This window comes from Panthera onca, chromosome Y, assembly GCF_046562875.1.
Source record: "Panthera onca isolate mPanOnc1 chromosome Y, mPanOnc1 haplotype 2, whole genome shotgun sequence".
NCBI lineage: Eukaryota > Metazoa > Chordata > Mammalia > Carnivora > Felidae > Panthera > Panthera onca.
This window is the reverse complement of record NC_138358.1, coordinates 28,134,114-28,147,314: the sequence shown is the minus strand read 5'-3', so window position 1 is coordinate 28,147,314 and position 13,201 is coordinate 28,134,114. Positions and strand designations below refer to the sequence as shown.

The following is a 13,201-nucleotide window of genomic DNA, read 5'->3' as shown; positions in this document are numbered from 1 at the left end:
GCACAGCATTATGCATATACAAATACGTGTTATATCACTATATCACTATGCATATAGATATACACACCATTATGTACATATGCAAACACATATCATCATGCACACACATACAGCACCATTATGCATATATAAATACCTATAACATGCAAATACGTATATGCACATATGTATCAAACCTTTGATATGAAATATAAATGTTTAAATATTGAGATCGCTATATATGTCTAGCACTGCGTGCATATACATATTTTCCATGTAATACATATGGAACTACACATGCATGACTTTTTGAAATATTGTTCTATGCTTACTGTAACACATTTGTCGGTGGCCTTGCCAGCTTTCGTGAACACCCCATGAATCAGGGACAACATCTGTAGCCACAATTTGGAAGACGCAGAGAAGAGATTAGCGCATGCTTGGCGGTGCTGGGGAATGATGTTTTTTACTCAACAATCTTCTGCATCGGGACTTGGCAAGCTTTTTCTGTAAAGAGCCAGAGAGTAAATATTGTCAGCTTCAGCCTAGGAGGTAAAATCGAGGATATTACGTGGGTGTTTATACAGCCTTTTGTGGTGCAGCCATCTACCGGTGGAAAAGCCGTTCCTAGCCATGGCTTGCACACGCTCATTCTGTAGTCGCTCTGGGAGGAAGTGTTTGAGAAATTAATGCATTTTTTCACTCACAGAAGCAATTCTGCAACTCAAATCTGTCCACGCCTCAAAGCAGCGTCTGCCTTAGCAAGAGCAAGGCTGTAACCCACAGACCTTGGGGCCATTAGCATAAGTCACCTTCGAGTTCAGGAACATAGGTCAATTCTTGGGGAAGTTTCTGGGGACATGAAAGGTGTTAGTTGTGGGAACAGATAGTTCAGGCTGCATTTAGTCTCTGCCAGAGGTGAGACCTAGATCTTGCATGACAGGGTGTCCAATGTGTCCCTTATTAACTCTGTGTGTTTATTGGTTGACTTGTGTCTGTGATACAGGAGACCCTCGGCAGTAGGGGCCCCAGGTCAGGGACCTGCACTGTCCAGGTGTGTTGACCGTACTGCATGAAGGGGTTTAGGAGCATAAACCACAGTTACAAATATTCTTGTGTCACTGTTCCCTGGCTCTTAATTGTGTCTAAATTTCTGCTTCACGCATTAAACAAAAAACAAAAAACAAAAAACAATATCTAAAATGAGACACCATGGGGCACCTGGGTGGTTCAGTCGGTTAAGCGTCCGGCTTCGGCTCGGGTCATGATCTCATGGTTTGTGAGGTTGAGCCCCGCGTCAGGCTTTGTGCTGACAGCTCGGAAGCTAGGGCCTGCTTCAGATTCTGTGTCTCGTTGTCTCTCTGCCCCTCCCCTGCTCATTCTCTGTCTCTCCCTGTCTCAAAAATAAATACACATTAAAAAAATAATAAATAAATAAAATGAGACAGGACTCCCTCATGGTAGCTCTGAAGAGTAATGAGATAGCACGAGAGCCTTTTTCTGTCCCCGAGCAAAGAGGACCTGTGACTTCACATAAGTTTTGGAGATTGAGAATGTCAAGGAGGCAGCAGCAAAGTAAGAGTTGATATTCCACAGTGAGATTCAGGGAGATTTCCAGAGAGGAGAGAGCAATGAACTTGGGGGCTGGTTCCCGTATCAACTCCTGGTATCTAGGAAGCCCTCAGTGGATGTTTTCCCAATCAATCCATCAATCAAATATCCATCAATCAATGCATGATAGATAAGACCGTAGATGTAATCTCACTGGTAAACGTGCAATCGCATAAATGATTCAAGCGGGGGAAATGCACACTGATCTATACTCCAGGACATGATATTTATTGGTGGCATGAATTGGTGTCTGGAAGGTTGTGCCGTGGCCTTGGTGAGGAGCCAAAAGCTATGAGATTTGGCATTGCCAGAGAGGGGGAAGAGGGGCAGATATAAGTGGGTTTTAAGGGTGAGCTGATTTCCCAGGGCCGGGCCATAACAAAGTACCACAATCAAGGTGTCCTGCTTCCCCCTTCTCATAAGAGCACTGGTCATATGGGGTTAGGGGCCACCCTATTCTGGTATGACCTTATCCTAGATTCCACCTGCAATGACCCAATTTCCAAATAAGGTCACATTCTGAAGCCCTGGGGTTGGGACCTCAGCATATATTTTTTGCGGGAAAGCACACAGAGAGGGTAACCAACCACACCTTTTGGTAAATAACACGGCATGAAAAAAGAACCGATTTCAATGAGTCACAAGTCGTCCCGAAGCCTCTTAGTGGGGTCTAGATGGCCTTGATCTTAACTGAAAAGGAAAAGAGCAGGACAACCTTATGGCTTGAACCCACTGGGTTTATAATGCCTGGGAGTTATTGAGGAAAGATTTGGCTACAGGCAGTTGGACATAGGAGAACTCACGTGTGCGGTGTGATCTGGTCAATAGAACGGATTTACCTCCTCCAGGAAGTGCGTTATTGCACGGCACAGAGGTAGGATAACAACGTGAGGCTGACTTATGTGCTGCTGGGAACGTCTCCAAGGCACACAGGTGTTTGTGACCAAAGCAGTGTGCGTGATGATGTGCAGAATGTATTAACATCATCGTAAAAACAAGATGTGTGTGCAAGGTACAGTACGGACTGGCTTGTGTATTTGCAGAAAGTCCTGGGATGAAAATACAAGATGGTAAAAGCCTAAGCAGAGTTTTGGAGGTGTACTGAACACCACTTTGACCCCCTGGAATTCAGCACTGTTTTATGGTATTATTTTAAAACAAACAGCTGGTTTGAATGTGGGTATTGGCCTTGCATTTGGGTTGACACGTCGTGGAATGGTTGTTCTGAGCGTTTCTGCACATCACCGTGTGGTGTTTCACAGGTGGAGGCTGAGATAGAATCATTTGGGGGCAAGGTGTGTGGAGGCCAGTTTCCCTATCGTGACACATCTGACTTCAGTCCGTGATGCACAGAGTCTAACCATATGGCACGGTGTCTCTCCTGGAAGGAAAGGAGACAGATAAGCTCTTGGAACCAACACCCAGCATTGCAACGGGTGAACCCTGTTAACAGAAGAGAGAACAATAATGTGAACGGTCCAGAAAATATACCGAGAAGTAATATTGCTTGTGTGGGTAACAGCTTTTGAGCTGTGAGTGGTTCTCTTCTGACTTGGCTATTTAATGATCCACGTTGCTCTTTACATGCAAGAGAGACAGACCATTAGCACACCCTGTTGGGAAGTGAGGATACAGAGAGGTCCAATTTTACAGCACATTGGTTTTCAGCCAGGACGGCCGATGTGACAGTGGGCTTTACGGGAGTCATTTATCTTTGACGCTTTCTTGGAGCTGGTCCATAACTGCATAGACTTGGTTTAGCCATGCAAGCCGTCAAAGGCGCTGGCATCTCCAATGCCTCTGGAAAGTGTATTATAGTAAATGCAGTTTAAGAGGCTGTCTGACAACCTCCTGAGTAGATGCTCCGTGAGAGCACAGCGCTCACTCCTGCAAAAGAAGAACTCAAGAATGTCGTGCCTTCGTTATGGTGAGGCCGAGAACCGACGGTGATATCATTTGGATTGGGTGTAGTGAACAAGCACATGCGAGTTTTATTTGCCCAAAGTTACCATTTCTCACCGTGGTTTTAATTTAAATGTATGCTTAAAAAACAAAGTCTTGGGGCTCCTGGGTGGCTCAGTCAGTTAAGCGGCCGACTTCGGCTCAGGTCATGATCTCGTGGTCCGTGAGTTCGAGCCCCGCGTCAGGCTCTGTGCTGACCGCTCAGAGCCTAGAGCCTGTTTCGGATTCTATGTCTCCCTCTCTCTGACCCTCCCCCATTCATGCTCTGTCTCTCTCTGTCTCAAAAATAAAAACGTTAAAAAAAAATTAAAAAAAAAAAAAAAAAACGAAGTCTTTAAATAGCAGGAAAGGAAGGCATATTAAAGATGTACATCATGTGTCTAAGAACATAGGCAATCCCCCCACTCATTTACAGGTGTGGATTACAGATGCATCTGAAGTTTGAAAGGCATACAAACAGGGCAGAAATTTGACTTCTCCAAGACCCGGCCGTTACCAGAAGCAGAAGGCAGGGGGTGACAGGAGATTGCAGAGGTGGAAACACGCAGGGTAGGCTTCTGATAGACTTTGAATTGAAGACTATATAGGCCCCTCGTGTTCTACCGACATTTGTATGAGGAAGCACTCCACGGTCTAGTGAGGAATCCAAGCCACAGATGGGATAAATCGCCAGGTAAATCTCTTAGCATTTCATATTATGATCTTGTTTCTAAACCACCGCTGTTCACACTGTTTATGGATTTCTTCGGTTAAATCTCAAAATTACCCCAAATGCAAACCCACAAAAAAAAACCCACCTACAATGAACAAATATTAATAAGTTTATGTTCTTGACAGTTTTTAGATGTTTGTTTTGAGAGGGCTGGAAGGGCAGAGAGAGAGAGAATCCCAAGCAGGGTCCATGCTGTGAATGCAGAGCCCATATGGGGCTCCAAATCATGAACCGTGAGATCATGACCTGAGCCAAAATCAAGAGCCAGACGTTCAACTGAATGAGCCACCCAAGAGCCCCTAAAACATATTCCATATATATATATATATATATATATATATATATATATATATGGACCTTGTCCATAATAATGGAAGGATAATTAATGGAGGGCATATTACAACATATGCTAATTTTGGGGTCGTGGTGTGGGTTGAATTATGTTTCCCCCAAAAAAGATATGTGAAATCCTAACATCCTTACCCCCAGTCCTCGTGAATTCAATTTTATTTGGAAATAAGGTCTTCATTTAATAATGAAGTTAAGATGCCTTCATTAGGGTCGACTCTAATCCGATATGATTTATAAAAAAGGGAATTTTAGACATAAAGACAAATTTCGGAGAGAAATATCATTAGGCTTATCATTAGGCTTTGTGGAGGGTGTTATACATTCCTCAACTAGTAAGAGTTTTGCGAATGTGCCAAAATCCAGTGAAATCAAAACAAAAACAAAACACGCTAATGAATGGACAATTAAGACTTGGAATCACATTCCGAAGTAATTCTCCATTTCTGTCAGTATTCATTAGAATTAAATTTTAACGTGGGCTCCAGCCTGACTCGGAAGGTACAGAGGAATGCTTCCTGGCTGGGTCGCGTGGAGGAAAAGGCTGGCATCGTCCCCCCGAAAGGTGGCAGAAGGTAGGAGACCTCAGAGACTGTTTACAGGGAACGTATTTCCACACTCCCCGTCGCTGCATAATTCAAACCCACTCTGCTCAATTGGATATTTTAATCTTTAAAGTGAAGAGGAAAAATATAACCTTTTAGAAGCAGATCTTCAGGTGGGAACGTTAACGTGTTTGCCTGAAAAGCCATCCATTTTTGCTGTGGCAGGCAATTTGTGGTGGGAAATCATTTTCATCTCAGCCGGGAGATTGGAAAATAAACGTGTCAATGGGGGTTTTTCACAGGGAGTTCTAGAGGTGGGAGGCGGCCGTGGTGGGAAACAGGATGATATTTTGTCACCCGGACCTCATCTGCATGGGATGTGTTTTGGGCTTTGTGACCTGAAGCTCTGTGGCTTGTGTCTGAATCAACACCAATCTTCCAACAAATTTAAATTCCAGTTTTGCGCAAACATTTTTCTTAAATGGGCCCAAATTGCTCTAAACTGTTCAAATATAAATGGTAATCAGCTTATTTCAATGTGAAAGGAGTTAGTGTTGACCTGTAGGCATCCCAGCTTCGAGGGCTGTTATCAGAACACAACTGTGAGTCCACTGAAGGTCGGTAAGGCTGGCGATTTTGGTCACTACAGCGTGAGACACGGTGCCATTTGGTGGATCTCTTCCTGGAAGTATCCATTCGCCTATGTGTAAATGGAATAAATACTACTTTCCCTGCTGGGCTCAGTGCGTGTGCATAATTTGCTGTGGCACAAAGATTTCTCTAACGTCATGTAGAAACCTCTTTCGTACCCACCTTACTAATTAACGGTCTGAAATATGTTGAGAACATAGGTCCTAGTCAAGCTTTGAGAAGCACTCTGGTGTCTCCAGGGCATGGCTCTCAGGCTTTTAACCAGGATGGTCTTTGAGCTCACGAACATCTACCTGGGGAAAGTGAACGTCACCAGCAGGTGGGTTTGCACGGAGGGTCCCGCGTAGGGGGAAGTAGGAAGACGTTACTGTCAACCTGCAGACTCTTTGATCCCCAGGGCAAGCCGTTTCACGGTTTTCTAAGATTTAATGGTCTTCGTTGTAAAACAAAACAAAACAGAACAAAACCAAAAGCAGGTATAGTATCAGGATGTGCCTTAGACAGCTGAATGGCTACCATGATATGTTATTATTTGAGACCGCTCTTCTGAATTCATTGAGGAGAGAGATGGTCAGGATGAGTCAAGGGCTCTTCTGAGGCACATGTGTAAATGTGCTGCCCACCAGGACTGAAGTTCAAGTTAACGCTAACTAGCCGGGGAGGATCCGGAACTTTCTGACCAAGAGCCGATTCCAAGGCTGAATCATCTTCACAGCAGGTACAGGACAGAACAACTCTCTCTCTCTCTCTCTCTCTCTCTCTCTCTCTCCTTCTCAAGTGGAGATAAGAATTGGCAGATAACAGTATTCCAAATTTCTGAAAACTGAAACCTTCCTCTTGTGTATGTGTGCGTGTGCCTAAGACTTAAGTTTTTTTTTTGTAAACCAGGGTTTTGGGGGTACACGGGCGACTCAGCTGATTGAGCATCTGACTCTTGATTTGGGCTCAGCGTGGGGCTCTGTGCTGAGTGTGGATCCTGCTTACAATTCTCTTTCTCCTCCCTCTGCCCCTCTCCCCTGCTCACACTGGTGCTCTCTCTCTCAAAATAAAAAATAAATAAAATAAAAAAGTAAAATCTTAAGGAAAAAAATCTTAAGGATTGGGTTCACTGCAAAAATTGCAAGGGAGGTACGGAGAGCTGCTATGTTCCTCCTTCTGCCCCACATGCCCACGGCGTCCCCCGTTACCAACTTTTCTCACCACGCGGTGCTTTTTTTAAACAGGGATGAACCTACACCGACAGCTTAGAATACCCCAAGTCCTAGTTTACATCAGGATTCACGCTTGCTGTGCCTTCTGTGGGTTTGACGGATGTATGATACGCATCTGTTCTGTCTGTCCATCTGCTGTCCCCCCGTCCCTGGAGACCCCCGATCAATCTGTTTACCATCTCCATAGTTCTGCCTTGTCCAGGATGTTGGACTTGGAACCTGTCTCCTCGTGTTCTGAATTTTTTCCCTTCCAAGATTTTATTTAAATCCAAGTTAGTTGACATAGAGTGTAGGGTTAGTCTGAGGATGCTAATATTTTGAAGGAGAAATGATTGAAAGCATGGAGGCAAAGACAGGACCAGGAAATGCCTTGAACGCAGGTGTCCTTTTATATAAAAAAATGTTTTCAGGGGCACCTGGGTGGCTCAGTCAGTTAAGCATCTGACTTCGGCTCAGGTCATGGTCTCACGGTTCGTGGGTTCGAGCCCCACATGGGGCTCTGTGCTGACGGCCTGGAGCCTGCTTCCGATTCTGCATTTCCCTCTCTCTCTGCTCTTCCCCCACTGAAGCTCTGTCTCTCTGTCTTGCAAAAATAAATACGCATTAAAAAATGTTTTCAGGGGCGCCTGGGTGGCTCAGTCGGTTGAGTGTCCGACTTCAGCTCAAGTCACGATCTCGCAGTCCGTGAGTTCGAGCCCCGCATCGGGCTCTGTGCTGACAGCTCAGAGCCTGGAGCCTGCTTCTGATTCTGTGTCTCCCTCTCTCCGACCCTCCCCCATTCATGCTCTGTCTCTCTGTCTCAAAAATGAATAAACGTTAAAAAAAATGTTTTCATATCCACAGTGACTAGCACAATGTATGGTATCTATTAGACATTTCACATACAGTTAATAAAAAATATTGTATGGCAAAGTGGTGTGGGAATTGGAGAATGTTTCAAAACTCCACACATTTGTAAAGATGTATGCAACATCGTACAGAGTCTGTCCCACCTCTGCTGTGAATAGAAAGGCTGTTCTTTATGACGTGAAACGTGAGACATTCAGGAACAGGTCCTTCCAATATGTACTGTTTTGCCAGTGGCTGTCCAACGCAGCTTTCTAATTCACCAGATTCATTGCTCTTGTCATCACAGACACGATGATTTTTCATTAGCGCCTTCACCAAGGTCTACGTGTGAACATAGCGCTTAGTTAACTCATGAGAAGCTGGAAATGGATGCCTTCCCGTTTGGCCGTTTGCCAGGATGAGTACACGATTGGCATGTGATCGTGGGGTTCGCAAACATCTGTCTCTTTTGAGACCACATGGTACCTACCGTTGGCTGTTGGGTCAGTGACCAAGACTCCTTTCCAGATCGTCACCACAGTTAGGATAAAGTAGCAAGGGCTTCTGACTGTCGAGCACATTTGACACTTAGGTAAGCATTCCGCTTGGTAATATAAAATGCATCAGTCCTTTTAAACAGATGGCCTGGGAGAATGTCTCTGAGTTTACATTCGAAAAAATACGTTCCCTGCAAAGTTCCCAGGCACATTTCCCAAAGTGGGAAGATACTGGATCTGAACTGACAGGCAACAGAGGTCTCCCGTCCCTGCCTTAAGATTGCTTTGGAGCCTGGCTCCCAGCCACGTCCGTGATCTCTCCCGAGACAGACCCGATGAAGCAGAGGAACGTGGCACTGAACCCCCAAACAGCAGAGGCCTGTGAGAGTGGGGGCTTTCCCCAGTCAACATTATGCAAAACGCACCCTTGGATCCCATAGGCACGTACGGAAAATTAAGGGTCAACATGTCAGTGGAAACGGCACAGGCACCTTGACCAAGCACGATGCATGTAAAAGAAGGAGGGACTGGACACCCAGGGCCCCTAAAGCAAAGAGCTCTATCAAACAAGCATGTCTATCAAAGCACATGCACACCGTGTGTGATGAGCACCCTGCCCGGCTCATCTGTTTTAATGGCAGAGGGAGCTCAGTGGCACCAGGGGATCTGGCACCTGCAGTTTGCTGCTGTCTCCCGTTCACCAGACGGAAAGGTCCCCCTTCCCCCATTTGTCTCCCCCTGAGAACTCGCACCCACCCTTCAAGGCTCAGCAAATGTATGAGCTTCCCAGGGAAACGTTTTGTGAAATTTGGTGTCCCACAGGTGGTTACGTGGCTCTCCCAAACTGTGACCCATAGCGTGCTGTGTCTTTTGCATGTCACAGCCTGTAACTCCTGCCCTGAGACAGCGGTCTCCCTGCAATGCAGGTAGGAACAGCCCCAGCCTCCCCCCCGACCCCCTTCCTGTGCATGGGAGAAGCTCCCCTTTTCCTGGCCGCCATCATGAATCTCCCTATGTTTCAGGTGTGCCCTGGGACCAACTTGGCTCGTGGAGAGCTTGCACAGGTACGAGGTGTTGGGCCCCTTCATGGTACATTGAGGAGCGTTGAGTCTGGCCTGTACCCACTGGCTGCTCAGAGCTAATGACACGCAAGTGCATGCTTGTTTCATTGAAGCACAATTCACGTAAAATTAACGGGTCAAAGTGTGCAACTCAGCGGCACACTGAATGTGCTCACCAGAGTGTGCCATGTCACCACGGTCTGGTCCCAGGACGTTTTTATCCAGCTCCAGAGGAAACACGGTGCGTGCTAACCAGATGCTCTGTATTTCCCCACCTCCCGCAGCCCCTGGAGACCATGACTCTGCTTTCTGTGTCCGGGTCTGCCCGTTCCGGACAGTTCTTATCAATGGATGTACGGCGGGTTCGTTTTAGCACAATAATTCCACGAAGGATCAGGCCACTGTGCCGATAACTGTACCGCAGAGTGAAATGCAGGCACGGAGGCGTTCTGAGACCTCAGAAACAGAGAAGCCACCCGCGATGCAGGAAAACTTGAGATCCGCACCATTAACTGATTGTGGGACATGACCCGGCCCGCCATCGATATTCCCGCCAGCCTGAGCAATACATATACCATGTTGGCTTCTCGTGTTCAAAAATCATCAGATATTGTTGCCTGAAGGTGGGAAAACGAGCAACGAATTCTTCCTCTTGTATGTTCTTGGGTCAGCTCGCGTCTTGGGTCAGATGCTCGCGTCTGTTTCTGATTTCTGCCTTTCCTTTGGCTTCCTTTAAACCCCAAGTACTGAACAAAGACGTATCCTCCAAGGAAGGTGTTTCATTGGGAGGGACGTTGTATAGCTATGTTCTCACACTGGCAAAGTCCCAATCAGGCAGGTGTCTCTTGGGTCGTCTTTGCACTTCGCCAGGTTTGAAAAGAGGGAACCAACCCACAGGCAGGTTTACCATACAACACAGAGAAGTTTCTTCAAGAAGTTTCCTTAATGCGAGCACAGCAACGATGCATTATTTCACAAGGGTAAGGCTTTCTTTACGGGGGAAAAAAATCCCCTTGGGGCGCCTGGGTGGCTCAGTCAGTTAAGCCACCGACTCTTGACTTCGGCTCAGGTCATGATCTCACAGTTCGTGAGTTTGGGCCCCGTATGGTGCTCTGTGCAGACAGCTCTGAGCCTGCTTGGGATTCTCTCTCTCTCTGCCCCTCCTCTGTTTACACACTCTCTCTCAAAATAAACAAATAAACATTAAAAAAAAAAAAGAAAAAAAACCCATCTGGAATGTGGAACTTTGTATGCAGAGGACAATAATGTCGAGCCGTGAGCTTATCTGTCTTTTATTTTCATTTAGCCAAGCACCAAGTGTTTGGAGGGATGGGAAGAAAAAGTAATCTAAACAATAAAAAATATCAAGTTGACCTTTTACTGAGTACCCATCTCTGCAGCCCAAGGCAACAAGCTACATGGAGTTTCTTTTCATTAAACGAAATTATTCTATCGTATGAAACCGTCACCTTCATATTCATTTAACCTTTCTGATGGTTTTCTTGCCTGGGAGGCGTGCAAGAGGAAATGCCGAATGCAGAGAAAAAGGAAGAGGTTTTAAACTTCAACATAAAGCAACTGGCAGAGGGGTTTGATGTTCCTGTGGACGGGCCAAGAGCCCAGTCATGTTATGGTGGAAAGCATGGCTTTCTCCACCCTGAAACGAATGATGGCTTGGCAGTGTAAAGACTCGTAAAATAATGGTCCTCCTATGCTTCGGACAGAGGGTCTCCACTGCGTTGCACTCAACAGCTGAGACGCTAGAGGTCTTTCAGTGTTTTTAAAACAATGAATACGCTGACTTTCCCTGTGAAAGTGGTTCGCCCATAGTGTTGAGTCATGGATCTCAGTCTGCCTGTTGTTAGTTGTCACGAGAGGGCGCCTGCGGTAGAGACGACCACAGTCACAATGGCTTCCCCCAACAAGAATCCATTTCTTGCTAACCTCATAGTCTACACCAGGGGTTATTGCCCACACTGGGGAGAAACAGGTGCTCTTTCAAAGACTAAAAGGGGGCTTTACCTGTGCAAGGCAGGTAGAGGTGACCCTGGCCATTGGGGCTTTGCCATCAGACAGGATGAACGTAGCTTGCCAATGGCACCCACTGGTCTTGCCCAAAGCCCACTGACGAGAATTAACCCCATGGTTAATTCTCGTAAAGGTGGAGATGTGATGGGAATTCTAGACAGTGACAAGGAACAGGAGACCAGGCGATACTGTAGGGCCAAGCAGCCAATCTCCGCCACAATTATGCGCAGTGACTGGCTGCATGTAACGCAACATTGGGCGTATTTTGCTTTTATCTGCCTATCACAGTGAGATGGGAAAGGGAGTCCCTTCTACCTATTGCTTTCCACCTCAACGGTGAGTGCGGGACTCATTGGTCGTGACCACCACAGCTCACCCCTGCTCCCACAATCCTATTAAATATCTCTGCTGGATTTGTCTCCTCCTAACTGGAACCCAGCCTCGTGGCAGCCCAAAGGTTGGTATTTCTGTGAGATACAAATGGGTATCTGTGAAGCCCTATTTGCCCTCAGAAACCAGTGTTTATGATCACTGAAAGAGGAGGAAGAGGCCAAAAGAGGAAAAGATACGTTTTTCATAAAGATGGGTTCTCCAATGTAGCAGGAAAAGGCCCCATGTAGGACTCTGGGCTGACAGTGTGGAGCCTGCTTGGGATTCTCTCTCTCTCCGTCTCTCTTTCTTTCTCTCTCTCTGCCCCTCCCTCACCTTGTCTCAGCCTCTCAAAATAAATAAAAAACTTAAAAAAAAAAAGAATAAGGTTTCAAGGAAACTGCAGTTGAAGAGTTTTTATGAAGACCCTTATATTTAAATTGATTTACTTATATACAATGTGTCTATAATATATAACATGTATGTAATATATATGTATTACATATTTATATATAGTATGTGTGTATGTATTATATATAATGTACATAGACATGTGTATAATATATATTATATATGTAATATATCTCTTACATACATACAACTAATACATAGGATAGAAGTATGTTAATTTACTTGCTATGTTTAGATAATGTAATGTTTAATAAATGATAAACACATATTATGTGTAATATGATTATATTAAATAATGGTTATAGGCACACCTGGGTGGGTCAGTCACTTAAGTGTCTATCTCTTGATTTCAGCTCAGGTCATGATCTCTCACTTCCTGAGCTCGAACCCCCCGCATTGGGTTCTGTTTTGCTAGTGTGGAGCCTGCTTGGTATTCTCTGTCTCTTTTTCTCTCTCTGCCCCTCCCCCACTTGCTCTCTGTCTCCCTCCAAATAAATAAATAAACTTAAAAATAAAGAAATAAATAATCATTATAACATCATGTTATATGTATTGAATATATGTTATAACAGTATCTACGTGATGTGTGTCTATAATTATGACAGTATATACTAATTTACATAAGTACACATTTACAATAAGTTACAGGTTTTAGTGCTTTAAAGTTCTTTCATATACGGCATCGCACAAACCCGTCTCCCACGCACACTGCCCCCGGTACCAGAATCAGACCATCCCAACGAGATGGCCGAGAAAGCAGTCGGTGAAGCTAGGACATCACTGAGCTCTGCATGATTCTACTCTTGTTGGATTGGCCCACATCTAAAGATACGTGTGATTTGTATATATTAACAGGCATGTTCTAAAATGATGTGTTTTTGTATTTGGCAAGGAAAACTGCTGGAAAGAAATATATATTCTCTGCACACGACAGCGACATGTATTCTGTTCCTTTTGTGTTTTCCTCGGTAGTATATCACCCACTGAG

At 45.2% G+C, this 13,201-nt stretch overlaps 1 long non-coding RNA gene across 2 annotated transcripts in view; it reads right to left on the bottom strand.

Annotated features, from left to right (window-relative positions):
- The window catches only part of LOC145714869 (uncharacterized), a 43,900-nt gene that overhangs the window by 12,753 nt on the left and 17,946 nt on the right, over window positions 1-13,201 (bottom strand). Inside the window, exons 1-2 of one of the 2 annotated variants that reach the window (XR_014137021.1) lie at window positions 8,338-8,430; window positions 312-486 (exon numbers count right to left, since the gene is read on the bottom strand). This is a non-coding gene — a long non-coding RNA (uncharacterized LOC145714869). Of the gene's footprint in view, window positions 1-311; window positions 487-8,337; window positions 8,431-13,201 lie in introns of those variants that run through there. The other variant, XR_014137020.1, reaches the window with a different exon arrangement.